Source organism: Nelumbo lutea, chromosome 2 (assembly GCF_056320005.1).
Source record: "Nelumbo lutea isolate HS-2025 chromosome 2, American lotus-T2T, whole genome shotgun sequence".
In the NCBI taxonomy this organism is placed as follows: domain Eukaryota; kingdom Viridiplantae; phylum Streptophyta; class Magnoliopsida; order Proteales; family Nelumbonaceae; genus Nelumbo; species Nelumbo lutea.
The window spans coordinates 28,170,713-28,192,780 of NC_142685.1; the positions used below are offsets into that span (position 1 = coordinate 28,170,713).

General features: G+C 35.2%; 1 long non-coding RNA gene across 1 annotated transcript; it reads left to right on the top strand.

Moving 5' to 3' along the window:
- The first annotated feature begins 11,922 nt into the window (after positions 1–11,922).
- Positions 11,923–18,705, top strand: LOC148869451 (uncharacterized). The gene is made up of 4 exons (XR_016106992.1): positions 11,923–12,328; positions 15,285–15,368; positions 15,546–15,658; positions 18,312–18,705. It is a non-coding gene; the product is annotated as an uncharacterized LOC148869451 (long non-coding RNA).
- Positions 18,706–22,068: the final 3,363 nt, after the last annotated feature.

Consider the following 22,068-nt stretch of genomic DNA (forward strand, 5'->3'; position numbering starts at 1 on the left):
ATGGTCCGACACGTTGGGCCATATATGGGCCCATTGTATGGCTCCATTCCATATGTTGGCCCCACGGCCCCCACCCCATTGTCCTTCTATATGTGGGCTATATTTATTTGTTCACGTACGGGTGATGGGTCTCACATGTTCTCAAGCAAATAAAATTTTCTTCTCGAACCCAATAATTTTTTCTCTCGACTTTTTGAGGTAAAAAAGAAAAATATTACATAAAACTATGTATTCATGGACTTACGAAAAAAATGAAAAAAAAAAAAGGATTGCATGGTTAATAGCTCGTTGATCAAATGAAAAATGAACCCTTTGAGGTGGGGCTCATCTCATTGGTTAGAATGAAGAAACAGTACTGGTAGAGAAAGATGGGCAAATGAGAACTCGGACAGTCGGACTTAGAGGCTTACATTTGCCACCAAACACATAATTGAGTTGACGGACGTCATTGGAGCTTCAGGCCTTTGGATCAAAAGGTAAGTTGGAAGAATTTAGAAAAAGATAAGAATGGGTAAATAAAAATTCTACCAAATGAGGAAGGATACATGGAAGTAAAAAATGAAGGATACGAGGTTTAAAGTTACATGTTTGGTGTATAGCAACAATCATAGTTTTCAAAATTGGACCGGACTGGATTGTTGGACCAGAAAAACCAGGAACTGGTCACTGGTTCCATTTCACTCAAAACTGTTAATTTGTTCAAAAATGTTGATTTGGTTAATAAACTGCTGACCCCGGTGATCGAATCGTTTAATGATTTTGACTGTTTTTTAATTTTTTTAATTTTTTATTAAAACAGACCATCTGTTCGGTTTGAATAATCAGACCGTTCGACCCCAAAACCAGACCCCTAACCAGTTCATTGTTCGATTCGATTTTAAAAACCTTGACAACAGTAGAGAATTGTGTTTCTTGTCTCCACAACTGACAACTGACTTTTCGCCTAATTGCCCTACACGATTGCAACATAATCCATCAAAAGCTTTTATTGCTGCAGTTATTTATTTTGGGTAGGATTATTTTTATTGTTACACTACATTTCATCTCCATTATTTAATGAGAGAGAGAGAGAGAGATTTTTTTTAATATTAAATAGAAATTAGATGGGTTATTGTTTTAAGCAAATATAAAATAATGATACGTGCTCCACAAACCCATGTTTTCAACCCACCACTGACTTAAACTGTTGCCTGGTTGCAATTTTATAAAATCCCAAAATTTTAAAAAACAATTGACTTGATCAAAAACTGTTTGACTTGGGCCATTGAGCCATTAATCCATTCGACCTAGTCACTGAGTCACGGGCTAGCCAATTAGATAAATTGAAATTTTTAGAGGCCATAGCTTTGCGTTTGATTGTCAGATTAAAATGATTTTTATGGTGATTTTGGGATCTATGCATTCCAATGTGCCAAAGGCATCTTGACCCACTATTTTTGCCCAAAAACCCTTTTTTGGCCTCAAAACCCAATTTTTAGTTTTTTGTAAATAAAAATTTAAAAACCTAAATAAAAATTTAATTAAACATAAAATAATGCATATATACATATATTACAAGTAAAATATAATTATATTATTTTATTCATATAATAAAGATAGTCCAACTGATGACCTGCCACTTGGAGACAAAAACAGTTCAGCCTCTGGGTACGGTTTTAAAACACTGCCACAGACCTAGAAAATTTAAAAAGAAAACTGACTAATGGAAACTATGAAGTCGTTCATTTTCTTCAATAGGTCTAGGTATGGAAAGTATGTGTGTTTTCTTACTGGTTAAATTAAAAAAAGAAAAGAAAACAAAATGACTCTCAATCTGCCTTTAAATGAAAATTTATTGTTATAAAGGAGTCTGGATCTCCTGCCTACTAGAACTCTGCCCACATTTATCGCAGCTACACATGAAGAACAACTCATCCTGTGCATAATATTATGCAGGGGGAGATGTTCCCAATTCATGGGGGTAGTGTATTGTGGATAGGTGTGGGCAGAGTTCTCGTGGGCAGGAGATCCGGCGTCGTTATAAAAATGTGGCTGTTACTTGGAAATACTGTGAATTCATATATACCAAAACGAAGTATTGTACTAATATAAATGGTAAATATCATCATTATCTAAGCCTTTTCCTAATTATATGGGGTCGGATATTATAAATGATAAATAGAAATAATATATGCACACACACACATGTACATGTATTTAACTATTTATGAACATAGAACATGTAAAATGTGTAAGCAGCCAAGCTTCCTAGAAGAACTTTTGCAAATTCTTTTCCAACCTATATACAAAAAAATACCATTGTCATTATCATCATCATCTAAGCCTTGTCCCAACTATATGGGGGGTCGACTAATATAAATATATAAATGATAAATAATATATATATACACACACATACATGCATTTATGAACATAAAACATGTAAAATTTGTAAGCATCCAAACTTCCCAGAAGAAATTTTGCAGATTCATTTCCATTCTATATAAAAAAAAAGAAACAAAAAGGTTGAAAAAAGAAAGCAGGAAGAGCTATAGATAACCAATTTAGATGTGTACTGTCAGCATTTCATCATATATTCCTAGTACACTTTGGAAAGAGGAGATCAAATCAGCCCCCTACAATGTCCCACAGCACATCTCTGCCGTGTATTGGGAACATCTCTTGATGATAATACCAGAAATGATGGTGTCATCATCAGGAGATGTTCCCAAACACGGTGGGGATGTGCTGTGGGACGTGGTGGGGGGCATATTTGAACTCCAGAAAGAGGTGTTCAAAGATAGTGTGAAACTCTAACCTGGTGATAGTTTGGTCCAATGTAGTTGGTGCAAGTGGGAGTGGCTTAATTGTTGTTTAGGAGTTAGTCTAGTGAGTGGGAAGGTTTTAAGTTTGGATCATTGTTTGGATTTTAGGCTTAGTTTGGTAAGAGCACAAATACATATATGTACAGTGCTAATACATACAAAATAATACAAAATATAAGGTTTTGCACTCTACATATTTATATTTGTACTCCTATCAAACTGAGCTTTAGTTTCTTTTCTTTTCTTTTCTTTTATTTTTAGTTAAATAATACAAAATATAAGGTCTTGCACTCTACATATTTATATTTGTACTCCTAACAAACTGAGCTTTAGTTTCTTTTCTTTTCTTTTATTTTTAGTTGTGGGTCGTGGCTGTTTTTCATATGGCGCTTCATGTGTAGGCTGGGGTTAGCAGGTTGTGGGCCTTGTGGCTCCTCCTTTTCTATCACTCTTTCTCCTTATAGGGTGATCATATATTTATGCCTATTTTGCTTTTTTCCCCTAATTTCTATCATACCTTCTTCATTTTCTTTCGAATCCAATTCTCCTTTGTTCTGTTTGTTTCACCTTGAAATGAGTTAAAAAAAACCTTCGATGCTAGTTTCAAATTTCTAATAAAATATGTGGAATGAAGTTTGATGGCTTATTAACATTTTGCCCCTGGGGTTTTGCAATAAAATTATTATTTTTTGATAGAACCAGAGGGAACTACAAAAGATGGGGGTATCATGTCCCCAAACATTGCTAAAACAAATAAAAGAGAGAGACCAAGGAAAGTCACCAAGATTGTTAGGAACAAACCCTTTAGCACTTGAAAATGCTTTGTGGGCCAAAAAGTCAGCAGCTTGGTTTGCCTCGCGATAAACAAACCTATACTCTACACCTTTTTGAAGTTTGATCTCTTAGTTTGTAGCAGTCTTGACTAATGCTCAATAGTCTCTATGGCGGGTCGAGCCAATATGGATACCAACTTTGAGTCACCTTCAATGATGATTAATGAGATGGTCTTTGAAGTTTCCTTGGGGTGGGGGGTGTCTGAAAGATTGAGTACTTCCAAAGATGCCATAGAGATGTCCTTTGTGCAGACCCTGGTCTCGACCACCAATCTCCAGACCTTTCGGCCCTTCAATATAAGGGTCTATCTGCAATAAAATTAATTTAAGGTATGTTATTTATCACCTAAGCATTATTTTACATCTAGCCTCACCTTCCTTTAAATGTTTTTAGATGTTTTATTTTATTTTTCTTTCTGTACTTTAGTTATATTTGATTCTAATTAATCCTACAGTTTGACTGTTTTTTTTTTCAAATTTCAATTGATATTTATTGCAGATGATATGCTCATGTTTGTTGATCACTGGGCTCTTGCTGATAATCCAGTTACTCTTGTATCACTCAAGAAGTTGGTTCACACCCTACCTCTTTCATTCAGATACTGCTTTTCATGCTATTCTTTTCAGCTTACATGGTTTTCATCTTCCTTGGTGGAAAATTGTTTGCACTATAAAGAAATTTGGGCATTAGCTTTTTTCTAACCCCTCTCTCTCTCTCTCTCCCCTCATTATTTTAGGTGATTTAACTATTTATGATATTTGTGAATAGAATTCGAATGTATTTTAATTTAATTTTTGAACCACTAATTGTTAACAATTTCTTAATTTTTAATAGTTTCTAGATAAGCGCTTCCTAAAGTTTATTTATTGACTTTAGTAATTTTTTATTAATTTTAGTTATTAGGTTTCAAATTATGATTTTCTGACAACTCACCAATAAGCTAATGATGGAAGGGGTGGGACCGAGATCACTTTAGTTGTTTGCCTTTTTTTTTTTTGGTAGAAACTAGCAAGAAAATATATATTAAGTCTAGTAGCAGCAGAACAAATAGCACAAGTTAAGGTCTAATTAAGTCTTGGTTGGCCATATCTTGGACCCACCTAGGGGGGATCATGGACAAACAACCCAGACTCTTTTAGACCTTTTCTAGCTAGCATGTGTGCAACAATGTTACAAGACCCATTTACATGACTAAAAGAGATAGATAAGTCTTCAGTAAGTAATTTGATATCCATGCGTAGAAAGTTTGCATCCAAAGCCAAATCAAAGTTTCCTGTCTTCAAAGCCTGCACCAGAGTTAGGCAATCAGATGCCACTAATATGTCTTCTTCTTTGAACATGCTCAAAGCTTCTAAACTATTGAGAATTGCCATCGCTTCGGCTTGGATGGGAGATGAAGCTGATGATTTGCTAAAAACTGCCGCTATCACTATCCCATCAACATTCCTTAGCACTGCACAAAAACCTGAATTCCTAGATCACAAAAAGCTCCCATCTACATTCAGCTTAAGCCTTCCTACTTTTGGTGCCTCCTAAAAAGTGGTACCTTGATTTCTAAGGCTTGGATGTTGAAGAGAAGAATCTTGCAATTCTGCTTGGGAAATCATCACTCTCTCTCTCCACATCCTGTAAGATACCGCAAGGGTGACTCTAGGTAATGGATCTATATTTTCAAAAATTTTGCAGTTCCTAGCCTTCCATATATTCCATAATAATAGAAATGAAAAAGAAAGCAATTCATCCTTTCTATCTCTGTCTTTTAATCACAAATCCAACCAAACCTAGAGCCACTGATTGAAAGAAGTGAAAGATCCTCCCCTAAATCCCATATAATTAATATGAGATCCAAACCAAGATGCTTTAGCATTCTCACATTTTAATAAACAATGTAAAATGGATTTAGATTGTTGTAGACATACTGGGCAATTGCTATCATTAGAGAGCTTTATTTTGAAGAGGTTTTCTTTCACAACTAATGCATTTTGTGAATATTTATAAATGAAATTTCTTATTTTTGGATCGATTTTTGCTTTCCAGATTTCAGCCCATTGTTTCTTCCCCATACCCCTTACATTGCCAAATTCTGCAACCCCCAATTGATGGTTTGCTACAGTTTGAGACTAAAGCATAGTACCTAGTTTTAATAGTGTATATTCCCTTCGGGTGATAGGTCCATTTAAGCTTATCTTCCCAGTTGCCCCTAGCTAGGTTTACACTTAGGATGTTTTTAGCATAGCCTCTCCAAAATTCTCCTCAACCAGTTTGGTTTTCCAACTTCTACTATTCTCGTCCATCAAATCTTTTACCAAAATCAAATCTAGGTTATTTGGTCTAGGGCCGATAATTCTAAAGGGTTCTATTTGATGTAGCCATGGGTCAACCCAAATTCTAACTTTTGTTCTAGAATTTACTATCCAACAAGCTCCTTTTTGGAGGACCTCTCTTGCTGCTACCATACTTTGCCAGCCCCAAGATCCCTTGGTAGGCAGTTTATCAGTAAGGAAGTTTCTTCTTTTTAGGTATTTAGCCTTAATAATCTTTACCCAAAGATTATCCTCATCCTTGCATATCTTCCAAGCTTACTTTGCTAGCAGATCCAGATTGAATCAATAAGGATCTCTGAATGCTAACCCTCCTGCAAACTCATTTTTACTGAGGACTTCCTAGCATACCCAATGAGTTTTTCTATGTTCCTTTGATCCCCCACCAAAATCTAGTTTGGATTCTTTTCAACTCATTACACACCTCCTTCGGAAGAAGAAAGCAGGACATGGTATAATTTGGAATGACATTGGCCACTGTTTTTAGCAATATTTCTTTTCTAGCTTGAGAAAGTAAAGATTCATGCCACTTAGAGAGTAATCTTTCAACTCTTTCAATTAGAAAATTGAAAAGAGCTTTATTTGATTTTCTGATTTTTGTGGGAAGCCCTAGGTATATAGAGGGAGATTCTACTCATTTTAAGAAATCTTGCCAATAATCTTTGGAGTCTATGATGTAAATTTCTACTGAAAAAAACCTCAGATTTTGAGTCCTCATAAGATTTGAGAGCATCCAATATACTTTGCCCATCCCCCAGTTCAACTTTGGAAAACATGTAATTGTCGTATGCAAAAAACAAATGAGAGACAGTTGGACAATTTCTGATAATTGAAATGCTATTTATTTTCTTCCAGGAAGCTAGCTCTGTGAGCTTTGAAGATAGAGTTTCAGAGCAAGGTAAAAACAGGTCAGGAGACAAGGGATCTCCCTGTCTCAACCCTCTTTCTAGAAAAAATTTCTGTCTAGAGTTTCTATTTACCAAGACTCTGTAGGAAACTATAGTTATACATTTCATGACCCAACTTACCCACTTTGCTCCAAACCCCATCTTTATCATAGTTTTCTCCAGGAAGCTCCACTCCACCCTATCATAGGCTTTACTCATGTCAAGTTTGAGTGCCATATAATGAATTCTTCCTCTGGTGTTTTTCATAAAATATATTATTTCATGAGATATCAGAATATTGTCCTATATGCATCTGCCTGGTGTCAAGGCACTTTGGGTTTCACTTATCAAATTGCCTAACAATGGTTTGATCATATTAGCCAAAGCCTTTGCTATGATTTTATAAATAGAAGCACACAAGCTAATAGGATTGAAATGAGATGCTTTTTCTAGATTCTTAATTTTTAAGATCAAGGCTATATATGTTTCATTAAACTCTCTAAGTAAGTATCCAATTTCAAAGAAACTCTTAACAACATTGATCACATCACCTCCTACAATTCCCCAAAACTTTTAAAAAAATAAATTTGGATATCTATCTGGGCTTGGGGCTTTCTTAGGGGCCTTTTGAAATAATGCTTCCCTAATCTCTTCATTAGAAACCTCCCTTTCTAAATTTTCCTTTTCCTGTTCACTCAACTTTGCTGAAGCACTACTAAGAAACTCATTTTGTAGTTTTGGTTTTGAGGAGTTGAAAATATTTCTGAAGTGGTTCTCTAGTACTATTGAGATATCCTCCTCTGAAAACAACCCGTCCCCATTTGCAACTTTGAGAGACTCTATTTTGTTCCTACTGCTCCTTTCTTTTGCAACCGAGTGAAAGAATTTAATATTTTTGTCCCTAGCTTGCAACAACATGGGCTGTTTTGGGAGCTTCTACACATGACACCTTAGTTATTTTAGGTCCTCATTTGTCTTTTCAATTAAAAGAATGTTGAGTCTAAATACCTTTTCATCCAGACTCATGATTAGATGCCATTCATGTAGACTACAAAAACAGCCCAAGCTGTTTTGAAAAAACAACCAAAGTTTTTCTGGTGGGACCTGACTTAGAATTCTCTTTCTCTCTCTCTCTCTCTTAGGTGATTTAACTATTTATGATATTTTCATTAATTAATTTTTAAACTGTTATTTTTTTTACGGGCTGGGATGGGCCAATGCCAGCCATGAACTTTGTAGACCTAATACATATCTGGGTTGGACCAAAATGATCAGCCCTAAGCAAATTGCTTTTGGTTTATTAGATTAATGAGGAGAGGAAAGAGAATGAAAGAAAAATCAATGTAAAACATTACATCGATAACATCACACTTTTCAAAAGTGCAACAGTCATGAACTCACGGTTCAGTGTAAAACATCATCAATATACTTTTACATCGATGACGTTTTACACCAATTACAAATGCAGCTTTAGGGGGTGTTCTATAATATGAATGCTTTTGTTTTCATTTGTTTTTAGAATCGCCACATCAGCAAAAAAAACAAAAACAAAAACATATTCTTGAACTTTGTTTTTGTTTTCAAAAGGAAAAATAAGTTGGTTTTGTTTTAAAAAACAAAACATTGATTTTTAAAACAAAAACAAATTTTCTAGTATAGAAATCATATGATTCATGGAACATGAAGTTGAATAATTAGATGGAAATATATTTTTGAAATCAGATTGAAGAACATGCTTTTGGTTTTAATTTTGAAAACATAAAAAAAACACAACCGAGAACATATTTTTTTTTTGTGTTTTTGTTTTAAAAAATAATCTATTTTCAAACCACAAATTTTTTATTTGTTTTTAAAACTGACAACAAGAAAAACGATTCACATTATAGAAAGCCCTTTAGGATTGCCTCGTGATAAGACTTGACTGGCTAACGGAGTGAATCTCACTAAAGTCAACGGACGATAACAAAATAGTGAAACAATGTGAGCTGATTTAATGCATATACCAGTTACCAGGCACCAGCCATTTGGTTTTGCAACCCGTAAAGGAGATAACCCTGAACCTACACTTTAGCAGGAGGTGAAAACAAGCACAATAAAAAAAAGGTAGAGATGCCCAAAAGAAATTCTATTCTAGTTAAAACTTGTTTATTAAAATCCTTTGAATAGTTTATATTGAAGGAAATTCAACTTCAGTGCCAAAGGTCATAATAATTCTTCCCCACAGATCAGAAGAACCCAGAAATCCTAACTCAACTACAGTTTAGAATAAGTGCCAGCTCGGAATTGATGCTAATTCATGAGTCGGTATGAGTGTTTTAAGTGGAGTTATTTATAAATTTAAATTATTGTAGGTCTGCAGTTCAAATCTGAATTATGAGGTGGAGTGAGGTCTAAAAATTCTATAAATCTAAGATAAAAGGAATACAACCAGAAAGGACAGAAGAAACAGCAAAAGCGCTCCAGGCTAGCCAATCTGCAGCTTTGTTCTTCTTCTGCCTTGTGGGCTACATCACTACTGTTTGGTGGGCTTCCATTTGATGTTAAGTGTGAACCATCTCATTATGTTTCATTTTATGTTGTCTTCTTCATGGTACTCTGTTCTGTCTGGCTTGAGATATTTTTTTTTTGGTCTTGATAACTTGAACCATATGTAACGTTTTATTTCCACTTGAATGTTTTTGGGCAGTTTTCTTTTATCTGGTTTGTATGCCTACTATAAACTTGAAGGGAAGCAGCAAGCTGTCATTCTTGGAGCTCATAACCTACAGAAGGTATTATGCCTTTTGTTTTCTGGGTTTCCCAAAGAATTGATAAAATGATGAAAATTGGAGAAATGCAAAATGTCAAAATTTAATTCGACTTTAAGCGCTGGGCCTGGCACAGACATGGGTTGATATCTTGCGGTGAACACATCTCACATTTTGATTTCCAGTTCTCTAGTCTTCCAGCAATGTATGAATTCATAAAAAATGATCTAATGTGTTACTTCCAGAAAGGATCATGACAGAAAACTATCTGTGTTTCAGTGTGTTGATTTATTGTTCAGCGTTTTTTTTTTTGTGTGTGGAACGGGTCTCAATGTAGATTTCTTTTCCCCTAAAAAGGTTTGAATGAGAAAATTTGAGAATTGGAAAAACTAAGGTGTTTATGAAGAGTTCCTTTTGTGGATATGGTTCTATTTGTCCAGTTTTATTAGAGAACATCACTTATTCAAGGACCTCACCTAACAACTTAAGATTTTAGATTGAATGATTCTTTGAGATAGTATCAAAGCTATTTTGACCATGTAATCTAGTGTTAGCATGAGATAAAGTTTGACCTATGTTAAGAAAAAGAAAGAGAGCAGAGAAGACGATTTGTTTGTCTGTTAGTCCCACCTTGCAGTTTGCACCATATACGCAGGGCCAATTGTATGGCCCCATTCCATATTTGGCTCCACCCAATGGTCCTATACATGGGCCCATTTGGTTGTTCACGTATGGGCCTCATCATCAAGAGACAACTTGATGGTCCGACGACATGTTGGGCCATTGTATGGCTCCATTCCATGTGTTGGCCCCATCCCATGGTCCTCCTATATGTGGGCTATAGTTGTTGGGTCACATATGGGTCTCACATGTTCTCAAGCAAATAAAAAATTTCTTATCGAACCCAGTAAGTTTTTCTCTTGACTTTATTTCCTACAACTATGTATGCATGGACTTACGAAAAAATTAAAAAAAAAAGAAAGGATTGCAGGGTTAGTAGCTCGTTGACCAAATATGAAGGAAGATAACCCATCATAAGCTGGTAGAGATGAGCAAATGAGAACTCAGGCTTAACACATTTGAGTTGGATGGGAGAGGTTACCAGACGCCATTGAAGCTGCAGGCCTTCTGGGTCAAATATTACAATAAGGTAAGTAGTTAGGAGAAATTAGAAAAGATAAAAGGGGTAAATAAGAATTATACCAAAAGAGTGGAACTAGTAAAAAAAAAAAAAAAAGAAAAACAGAGAGGAAGGATACGAGGTTTAAAGTTAGATGCTTGGTGTATAGCAACAATAGAGAATTGTCTTTCTTGACTCCACAACTGACAACTGACTTTGGCCTAATTGCCCTACACGATTGCAACATAACCCATCAAAGGCTTTTATTGTTACTGTCTTTTTCTTTGGTAGGATTATTTTTACTGTTACACTGCTTCATTATCTCCATTTTGAATGAGAAAGAGAGATTAATGCTAATTACTAATTAGATGGGTTATTATTTTAAACAAATATAAAATAATGATACATGCTCTACAAACTGACGTTTTCAAAAAAAAAAACAGTCAAAACTGTTGCCCATTTGCAATTTTGGGTCTGATTTTTATAAAAACCATTTTTTTTAAATAATTGACTTGATAAAAAACTGTTTGACTCAGGTTGTTGAATCATTAATCTGTTTGACCTGGTCAATAGGTTACGGGTCAGTTAATAAGATGTACTGAAATTTCAGGAGGTTGTAACTTCGCATTTGTTTGTTTGATTGGGATGATTTTTATTTTGATTTTGGACAATTTTTCAAGATCTATGTGTTTCAATAGTGTGGAAAGACATATTGTCTTGTTATTTTTGCTAAAAAACCCTTTTTTGGCTTCAAAATTTAATTTTTAAAATTTTTTATAAATAAAAAATTAAAAAAACTGAAATGAAAATATAAGTTAAACATAAAGTGATAGATGTGTATATAGATTATAAATAGAATTTAATTTAATATAATTTTATTCATATAATATAGACGTCAAAACAATAACCTACAACCTAGAGGCAAAAACGATTCATTATCTGCATGGGTTTTTAAAACATTGCCGGTTTGCCACAGAGCATGAAACAATAGCCGATTAATGCCAACTATGAAGTCGTTCATTTTCTTCAATTGGCCTAAGTATGGAAAGAATGTGTGTTTTATTACTGGTTAAATTGAAAAAAAGAAGAAAACAGAATGACTCTCAATTTGGCCCACCAATAAAAAGGAAAAGTGTTGATAGTACGAGTAAAACATGGGTGTCGCTTTGTCTACCCCTTAACTAATAGTATTTTGACCTCCCTTCTCTCAGGTTGTAGAGAAAGAAAGGGAGAAAGAGAGAGTCCTAGGATCTGGTGAGGACTGAGGACTGAGGAAAGAAGATGAGAAATGGTTTAAGGCGTGGGGTTATCTGTTTCGGTGGTGTCACGCGAACTGAGCTACATAAATCATGAGAGAGAGAGAGAGGTGTAAATGGATTTGATTTGAAGGGCACCCCTTATTTTTTGTTCCAGTACACGCTTTTAAAAGGGGCTTTTGCCCTTCCCTAAAATCTTGAAGGGCAGGGTAAGTGACCCTTAAAAAAACCATGGAGAGATGAATTAAGGGGCAGCAGCCCAAGGTGTATGTCCCCCAGTGCAGGCCCAAGGCAGGGCTCTTTTAGCGCCGGTGTCTCCGCTTTGGGTTGGCGATTTGAAGAGTGAAGGAGAGAGCTTTGTACGTACATTCCGAAACTTCTTTCTAGACAATCCTTGGCTGACATTCTGCGCTCCTGTTCCCAAGATCCCCTCTCCCCCTCTCTCAACTTCTTTCTATCAATATCTCTGACTCTTCTTTATTGCTACATGTGGATTCTTTACTATTTTCGCAAAAAGTTCAACAAAAACCTTTTCTACATACATGCTTACAGGTGTGAGATATCCATTTGTATTGGTTAGCTAACTAGCTCTGTAGCAGGTATAGGGTCTTGTTATTTATCAAACATGAAGCTTCAATTAGGCCAAAGATATAATAGTTAGAGACAGAAAAGTTGCAAATCAAATCTAATTAATCTAGTGAAGAATTTAAGAATCATGCATGTTCTGAATGTATGTATACCAACTATTTGATACAAGTACCTTTACTACTTATATATGTGTTTTCACAAAATGGGTATTTTATATTATATAAATGTAATTATGGGCTATCACCAAAAACTCAAAACAGAGGTTCTAACTATGGTTGTATTTTCTATTAACACTGCTGTTTTTACCTGAAATGTTTTGGGTTGCTCACCATAGATGTCTTGATCATATTGAGGGTGATATATAAGCCAAAATGAATATGTTTCTCAGAGAATATATGTTTGTATTTGTGAAGAGCAAACATGTTAAGCTCCTAACGTGAACTTAGAAAGAGATTAAAATAATTAAGAGAAGGGTACGGACAAAAAAGGGTCGTTTGGTTTTTTGGTGGAGAATATTGCAGGTGCATGCGCAAGAGGGGGAGTTTGATTTTATGAGTACAAGCTAAGCATGACACGCGCTAAAGTTGCTCCCCTTGATATCATTCCACTCACCTTCTCCACCTTACCATCCCGAGGCAACTTCACCCATTATACATTCTCCCCTTCCCCTCTCCCCTCACTCACTTCCACTCATCACCACCTTCAACCTCTCACTCTCCTCTTCTCTTTGCACCTCCTCTTCTCTTCACACACAGACACATTTCCGTCTCAGGTCACCTCTCTCTTCATTCACGATCAGTTGCCATGTCTTTTCACTCATTCTATTCTTCTCTACACAACTATAAACGGCCATGTTATACATCACATATACCATCTCATTGTCACCTTCATCATCTCCTCTCAAAACCCAAATAAGTGTCACAATCATATTCCATGGTCAAGATATCATCACCATTTCCATCACCACTGTTGCCACTTCTATCAGCACTTAATGGAAAACTAAGTTGTAGTCTCCATTACTCCATTAGCCATCAATCTCCATATTTTCTCTTCTCTTATTTTAGTATCCGGTGCAGATATAGAGTCAAGTGCAACTCAAACTCTAAGCTTCTATAGCATGAACAGTTAGCAGACAAGCCCATTGATCCTCATCACCGACCAGAACCTCTGCCCTTATCTCCCTTGCACCTGAATTCTACATCTTAAACAAACACTCATGATTCCGGCTTCCACTTCACCATTACTACCCAACCACCAACAACACTATCATCTCCACCAATCCATGGCTTTTTTCTTAGTGATAATTCTAATGATAATCACGTTGCCATTTCGAGGGAAATGGGTCCTATTTGAGATTCCTTGTCGATCCTTTTCTTTTCCCCCTTTTCGGCAAGTCAGTATCAATCTTGTTATCTGAAAGTTACAACACCTACAATCCATTAGTGCACAAGATATTCAGGCCCCATGTTTCATGTTGCATCTATGATAGAAGATAATTTCTTTCTTTTCCTTATTTCCAAAGAGATTGGTGGGTGTTGGGCAAGCGAAGAAAGCGATGTTGGTGAGGTTCAATCCGAAGACGGCTTTACACTTGAACCGTAAAAACGATCTCAGATTGAGCCGCGCCAATATCACTTTCCATTCAGCTGGTTGCTCATCCTCTCTCGCCTTCATGTTCATCCATCCATTTATCGATGCATCATTCCATCCATCTGTCTGTCTTTGTCCATCTATCTATCTTTTTATATTTCTTTTCTCGTATTAATCCTAGGCTTCTGAGTTCTGACACAAATTTATTATATATGTGGAAATATGTTTTTAAGTATAGAAGACATGGCAAGAACAATTGATGTTTTATTATCATAAGAAGTTTCTACCTCTTACAATAATTTTTTTGCTCCTTGTAAACATTAAAAACGGTACTGTTTTGCAGGTGAAAAAGTAGCTAACTGCCCTATTAGTTAGGAGACGCAGGTTTGTTAGTATAAATGTATGCAATATGGATTTAAATGAAAGTTCCATGATTCTTTTCTGGGTTAAAAACCAGGTTTTGCTCTCTCTCTCTCTCTCTCTCTCTCTCTCTCAAACTAGTCGAACTAGATACCCATTAAGAGTATGAATTACTGCCAAAAACAAAAAGAGAAAAGATGAATGCTGATGAGAATTAATGGCGGGGATAAACTATATAGATACTCTTTCCTTCACTGATATTCCTTGATGTGATATTATCTTAGAAACATCTGAAGTAGAAGCAATCAGAACAAGGAAATGGTGGATGCCTAAATGGAAGAATCAATTCCCATCGTTCTTTATTTTTTTGGAAAACAACTTCTATCATTTATCTGGTATGCTTAGTTCAGATAATAGATGAATAACAAGGATAAGTATGCATAAGCTTTATATTTTATTCCTTTTTTCTGAAGGCAGATTGATCGATTTTCCTTCTTCCTTAGGAAGACAGTAATTATATTTTGAAGTTGCAAAAGATATTTACTAAAATGACAAACATGTTTCCACTGGAGCTGTTCATGTACATCTTGGTTTCATTTAGGACCTTTGTTTTAGGTTAATTGTTAGTTTACCTGAATCATCCTTGTATTTAGGTTGATGCATAGAGAGTATTAAGGCTTTGCTGAACAGATCATGTACAACTATGTTTCTTCTATTCTGTTGGATTGAGTCTATACCATAAATGTAACATCTTCTTTGTGCACTTTTCTCATTTAGATCATTCATCAGTGACCTGTAACCGGTGACATTAACGTCCTTGAGAAGAAAGTTCACATATTTCCTCCTCTGCTCTATTCAAAGGTAAGCTATTGGCACCTTAATTAAGCTGGTCTCTTGTTTCTATCCAATCAATTCTCTATTGTTCTTATGGATATACTACGGCTGCATTTCCTTCTATATATCACTTCATAAGCTGGTCATTTTCATGGATGGCACTATACTACCTTAACCTTTTAAAGTGTGTGTGTGTGTGTACAGGCCATTTTATTTTGTTATTAGGATTGACTCTCATTGATTTGATAAAGATCTTGGAAGGATTCCAATGGTTTTCCAGTTTGCAGAATTCTTAGTACATTGAATAAGCAACCTTGGTAAGATCTTTTGACCTAAACGTTTATCTTAATGAATGGTGCTATGTTGAGAACTAATGCACTTTGTGAAGTCATCTAATAAGTATTATAAAGCCTCGTTTAGTGTCACATTAGTTATTGAAAATGCATTGTAAGTGAATCTAGGGATGTTACATGCTTAAGGTTGATGCATTAATTGCTTGAAGCTTTGTTGAACCCATCTCTAGGAACAATTGATAAACATTAATGTCTGTTAAGCAAGTAATTAAGCAAGGCTATACATGTTTGTTTATTGTGTGGGTGATGACACATAAATGAAAGAAATAACCAATAAAAGAAGTGGAGAGAACAAAATAAGAAAGGGAGATGCTAGCTAGCTAGAAAAGATTTTGAGAGTCATTGCCATTTATATTAATACAAGGGGAGCCTTTATGGGCTTTTCTTTCTTTTTTCCTTTATCTTTTCTTTTCTTTTTTTTTTTTTTGGCTTTTTAAGTGCTTGTAGAGACATATCTCTCTATATCTTTGCAATTTGCTAGTTTGTAAATTGATATATTGCTTAGGAGCACTCCATTAGAAAAAGTAAAAAACTGCCACTGTAAAGGTCCATCGAGAAAGTAATAGTATTAGTACCATACCATGAAGTCCTAGCAATGCTAATAGTGATATTAGAGCAAAATAATATAGGCTGATCGGATTTATGCATTTTATGAGTACAATATTCTTCTTCCAAGATTTTTCTGTTCTTGAACTTTTTTTCCTTATAATGATATGGATAATTGTCTGAAAAATGATGAGAAAAAGGAATAAAAATTGATAGAGAAAGAAACGAAAAAGAGAAAAAGAGGAAATGAAACATGTAGATAAGAATAATAAGAATACTGAGATTGGAAAAAGAAAGAAAAAGTGTTAGAGAAAAGGAAAAAAAGAGAGCGGATGTGAAAAGAACTTTATTCATAGGTCTCTAAAAGTAAAAATAAAAATAATTTAGCTTTTCAAAAAGGCAATTCATAGACTATGCTTCTAGTGTATTAGTCAATGTGCTATTCTAAAAAAGATTTTAGTTTTTGAAAGGAAACTATTACAGGATAGTGAGTCTGTAAAGCATGGCTATTTCATCTTGAGAAGTAATATATATGCTTCTAGTCTGTGGAGAATTGAAAAGTTAGAACAACGAGAACATAGAGCATTGGTTCATGTTAGATGAACCATATACTATAAAGTGTCAAGAATATATCCTGACAGTTGATCCATGCATAAAAGATCTTATAAAGACAGACCCAAAGAGGTCAAGGAAAAAATTTAAATGTTATGAAGGAATAAGACATTACAAGGACAGGTATGTTTCTTCCAATAATGAAGTTGTTTTACAGACGAATTATATGATCAAAATCTAATCTCATTCAAGAATGTGATGATAAGCAATTAGTGCATTGGGCTTGTCACCATATGATCAAGATAAGAATTGTTTTGGAGTTGTATAGAAGATGTACTTGAAGAAATGTTTGATGTCAAAGCCAAAGTGCATTACAGGGGTATCCAGAAATTTTACACTTGCTGGGTCATTTAATTGTTTTGAGAAGAAATCTTCTAGAGCAGTGCAATAATGAGGTATTAATTGTTGGTGCTACATTGGTTAGTGCTACAATATTAGTATATGTTTGGCATTGATGCTGCAGACTAATGTGTGGGGTGTTTTTTTTTTTTTTGTTTAGAAACGTTGCTTCCAGGTAGGACATTTCCTGAAGCAACAACAACATTTTCTTCTTAGTACCAGTGCTCCATATCTGTTTTCAGCATTGGTACCCATTATAGGAAGTCCATGTCACTGTCACATCACGTCCCCGTCAATGAGCTCCAATATGAGAAAGCGTCAAATTAAGCATTGCTCTAAACCACACCTTCTTGATTTCTAAGGCGTGGCTTGGAGCACCATTTTTTATAAAAAAAATGGTTCCAAACAAACAAACACTTCCTGGAGTACCATTTTTTCCGACATGGCGCTGATGTGTTACCGTTTTCTGGAGCAACGACATCGATACCAAACAAATGCTTAATGAGTCTAAGTGTGTCTTTTAAGGTTGATAGGTTGCCAAAGGGTTTAGAGATGATCTCTAGGAATTAGAAAGTATTAATGTATATTGATGTGTGAGTTGAGTGTGGAATGAGTAAACAAGCCTACAAAAGGGTTTAATTGTTGTGTGGGTGTGGAAACGCATCGGAAATTAAAAGATTCAATGTTTTAAAAACTGACTCGGAACTGGAATTATTCTGACCATCAGTTTTTGAATCAGTGGTTCAACCATCTGGTCCAAATGAATCAGTCACCCGGATCAGTAGATTGCTGACTAATTCAACGGTTTTTGAAAAAAAAAAACAGTTTAGGGCTGGAATGGAATTGATACCACCGATTTCTAGGCTAAACTGTCCAACCATCCAGGTCAATAATGATTTTAAAACCTTGAAAAACCAGAGAATTCAAGAAGAAAGGGAAAGAGACTAGAGAATTTAATTGAGAAATGAATGTATCAATCTCTAAAATTCTATAGTTTATAAATTGCTATTATGCTTAAGCTCAGCTTGGAAAGAGTACAAATACAAACATCGAACAAAGTTAACATGCTACGTGTATCCCTTCTCCATGTAACATGCTCTTCATGTATACCTTTTTCTAGCCATGCAAGTAGGAATTATAGGATGCATGCATGGATGTATTGGACTACGTCATGTGGAGAGAACCTGTGGACATGCAGCACAAGCCGTGGAACATACGTAGATAGCCAAAGTTTTGTCTCTTTCGGGCTCTCCATTGCTTTCCAATCTTATCTTTCAAGCTGTTTGAGAGAAGTACATATAGTCTGCATTGATGAATAACAGGAAGCATAATTGCAGTTTCTAAAATAATTTCTCATTTAGTCTCAGTTTGGAAGGAGTATAAATACAAATATGTAATGCGCAAAATCTTGTATGTTGTATTGTTTTGTATGTATTTGCACTGTATATGTTTACATTTGTACTCTAATTTTCAAACTAAGCCTTTAAGCATGAGCTTACAAGTGGGAGGTAAAACTTGGTTCAGGTCGACTCAAACCCAACCTGATCAAGCCTGAAAAATAATTGGGTATGTTAAACAAAATTTGGTTAGCATTGTTAGGAGAAAGTGCAAATGCATGAAGCACAATTTCAAACACGTGATGGACTGTTCCCCCTATAATAAAAATTGGGATTTGGTCATCACACACCATCTTCACATCTCCTTGCAGTCGTGCATTTGGAATATCTCCCCATGAATAAAAACATACAAGTATTGAGATGTTCTCAATGAACAGCTGCAAAAAACTGTGAGGATGATGTGAAAACGGTTCTATGAGGATTAAATCTGAATTTTCTAAAATAACATTATAATTTAATATCCATGTATTGCTCGTATTCATAATTTGCGTTTGCATTTATAAAGAATATGAGGGGTCATTGCTTAGTGTAATGATAAAATCTAGGGCTGACGGAGGGACACCAAATGACCATCACAGCTTTTGGGTCATTGGCGATCGAGTTGGGTTAGAATAAGAACTTCAAGTTGAAGATTGTGTTGGATCAGTATAAGCGTAGATGGTTTAAAACATTGTTTTGGGCTAGGGCTAACCTGAAACTAAGCCAAACCCAATCTAAATTGCACCCTTTAATAGATTGACTTGGAAGCTTCATTACATGCCCATTCTATCATGGATATTTAATGTGCTACAAATTCTCTGAGAAGAAAATATAAATATCATTTGTTCTTGTACAAGTTCTATTCTTCTTTTTGTTTCTTTGTTTATTTCAAATTTCTAAGTCTAGTTAAGTTAAAATAATGAATAGCATTCATATTTCAGCCATTAATCATCATTAACATCATTTAAGCCTTGTCTCAACTATATGGAGTCAGCTACATTAATCCCGTTTCACCATTCCATTCTTCCGGTGCCATTTCAGTAGAAAATCCAAGTGTTATATGCTAGCAGTTTTTGAATTATGAACATGACTTTCAAGCTAAAGTCACTATTTAATCAATCTAGATGGTAAATCAGGCCATGTTTGGTTAAAATTCTGCTCCAGAGAATCACTACTTGAAGAATGAGTCTTGAGCCAGAAATGATTCATTTTAGGAATTTGGGCTCTTCAAATTGTTATCAAACATAATTTATAGGCTGTTCATGTGGGGCCCACCTTGAAAAGCTAGAAGCCATTGCCCTTTAGCCCTCCAAACAGTAGGGATGATCATGGGCTATGCCAGGCTGGGTTTTTACAGGGTATCAATAGAGAATTAAGGCCTGCCCAGGCCCAGCCTGGTCTCCACCTCGGGCCTGATATTACATGTTTGGGCCTGGTCCCAGGATGGACATCTATGCTGATCCATATGAATTAAAATCAACTTTAATATTCAAAATTATAGAAAAATATATTTAAAAATTTATTGTGTATATATAAATATATAATACCATATATATTTGGTAAAATATCATATGCATATTACTATACCATATATACATACCTTTGTATACATACATATATATATATATACATTTCAGGATAAAAAGGCAGTTCACTCAAATACAACCGAAAATTGAATTACAGCGAGGATTCCCGACCTAAGGCTGTATTTGGTTGCAATGCAAATAAATTTGCACTGATGCAAAACCATGACACTGCAAATGATTTGAGTATAAATTCTGACCTATTTTTATTTCAGATTTTAGCTTATTTTGTTTAAGTGAAGTAAATTAAGACATGAATCAGAATAAAGTAAAATCCAAAACAAAATTAAAAAAGAATTTACATTTTTTTCTTACATTTATACTAGTGCAAATAAAATTGCACTGCAACCAAACACAGCCTAAGAAGGAAAACCAGATATAAATTCCTCCATTGTCACAAAAACATATTATTATAAAGAAATACGTGTGTAAGATATTATACCAAATATATAAGATGTAATGCTATATATATTAGAATACCAAAAAATGCTCTACATTTATATTATATACACGTATAATTTCTAGGCTGGTCCGGGCCAATCAGGCCTAAGGCTTGCTTGGCCCAGTCCCAGCCTGTATTTGTATATGAACTTGATGCGGGTATAGGCTGGGCTGGGTGATGAACTTTGTAAAATAGGTCGTTGAATCATAATTGTCCTCAAGAAGATCCCCTCTGAGTCTGAGATCAGCTGTACTAGCTATACCGACTCGCTTTTGCCTCACAGCATGGCTGAGCTGAATTTCTAAGACCGCTTAGACCAGGTTCATCAGACCACTTAACTGGAGTTCGGCTTACACCGCTTCGATCTTTGCAGGATCCGTGCTCACACCGTTCTCACATTATGAGAACGCGCCACATGTTTATAGGCTCATGTTTTTTTTAATCCGTACGAGGCGTTTAGCTCGAGTCTCAAATGAAATTAATTGCATGAACCAAACCGAACCGAACCCCTGTTCACTCTCTCCCTCTTCAATTGGCGGCAACGAATGGCATCCCTGGCGATAAATCACAGGCAATCCTTCGTTTATACAGTATTTTGTCTTTTCCAATAAAAGACCTGACCCTAGCCTGTTAATGGCATTGATATTCTCTCTCTCTCTTCAACCGGCGGCGACAAACAGATCCATTGGCGACTGTTCCGCTGGCGATAAATCTCGGGTAATTCCTTCCTTTTGCTTCCCATTACCAAAAACAAATCTTAGGTGCTTCAATATTATATTGTGTACTGTATCGTCGTATAAACATGGAGAAAAACTCTCCCAGCCCTACCTGTCTTTCATGGGAGAAAACGAAATACTATGTTTTGGGAAGAAAGCAAAAAGGAAGGAAGAATTACTGTGTTTTGTCTCCGGTCGCCGCTGATGCCGTTGGTCGCCACCGATTGGAGATAAGGGTTCGATAGGTTCGGTTCTTGAGAGAGTGAAGCGGGAAAGAAATAACTCCAAATGGCGTGAAACGCGTGGCTCTTTCTTGTAATGTGGGACGGCGTGCTAACTTGCCCAGACTAAAGCCGATTTCAGTTTGGAAACACGCAAGTATCAAAGAATAGGTATTGGATATTGTATCGGATAAATTAGATATGAATATAGTTATAGATACGGATAAAACATACAAAAATGCTTGAATATGATAGAGAAATGCTTATAAATCACATAAATATATTAATAATATCAAACCAAAAGCTGAATTATATATGAATAAAATATAAATACATGAGAAATGCATATTTTAATAGGTTATATAAAGAGAAATATTACAACAAACAATGTCAGGACTATAAAACATTCAAACATCATACAATAATTACATTCTTTCAATTTTTATTAATTTTGGAAATATTCATTAATTTTGTATTTTTATTTAAATAAATTTTTTTTAAAATATGTTTTCATTTTTAACATATAATGCTTTTATTTT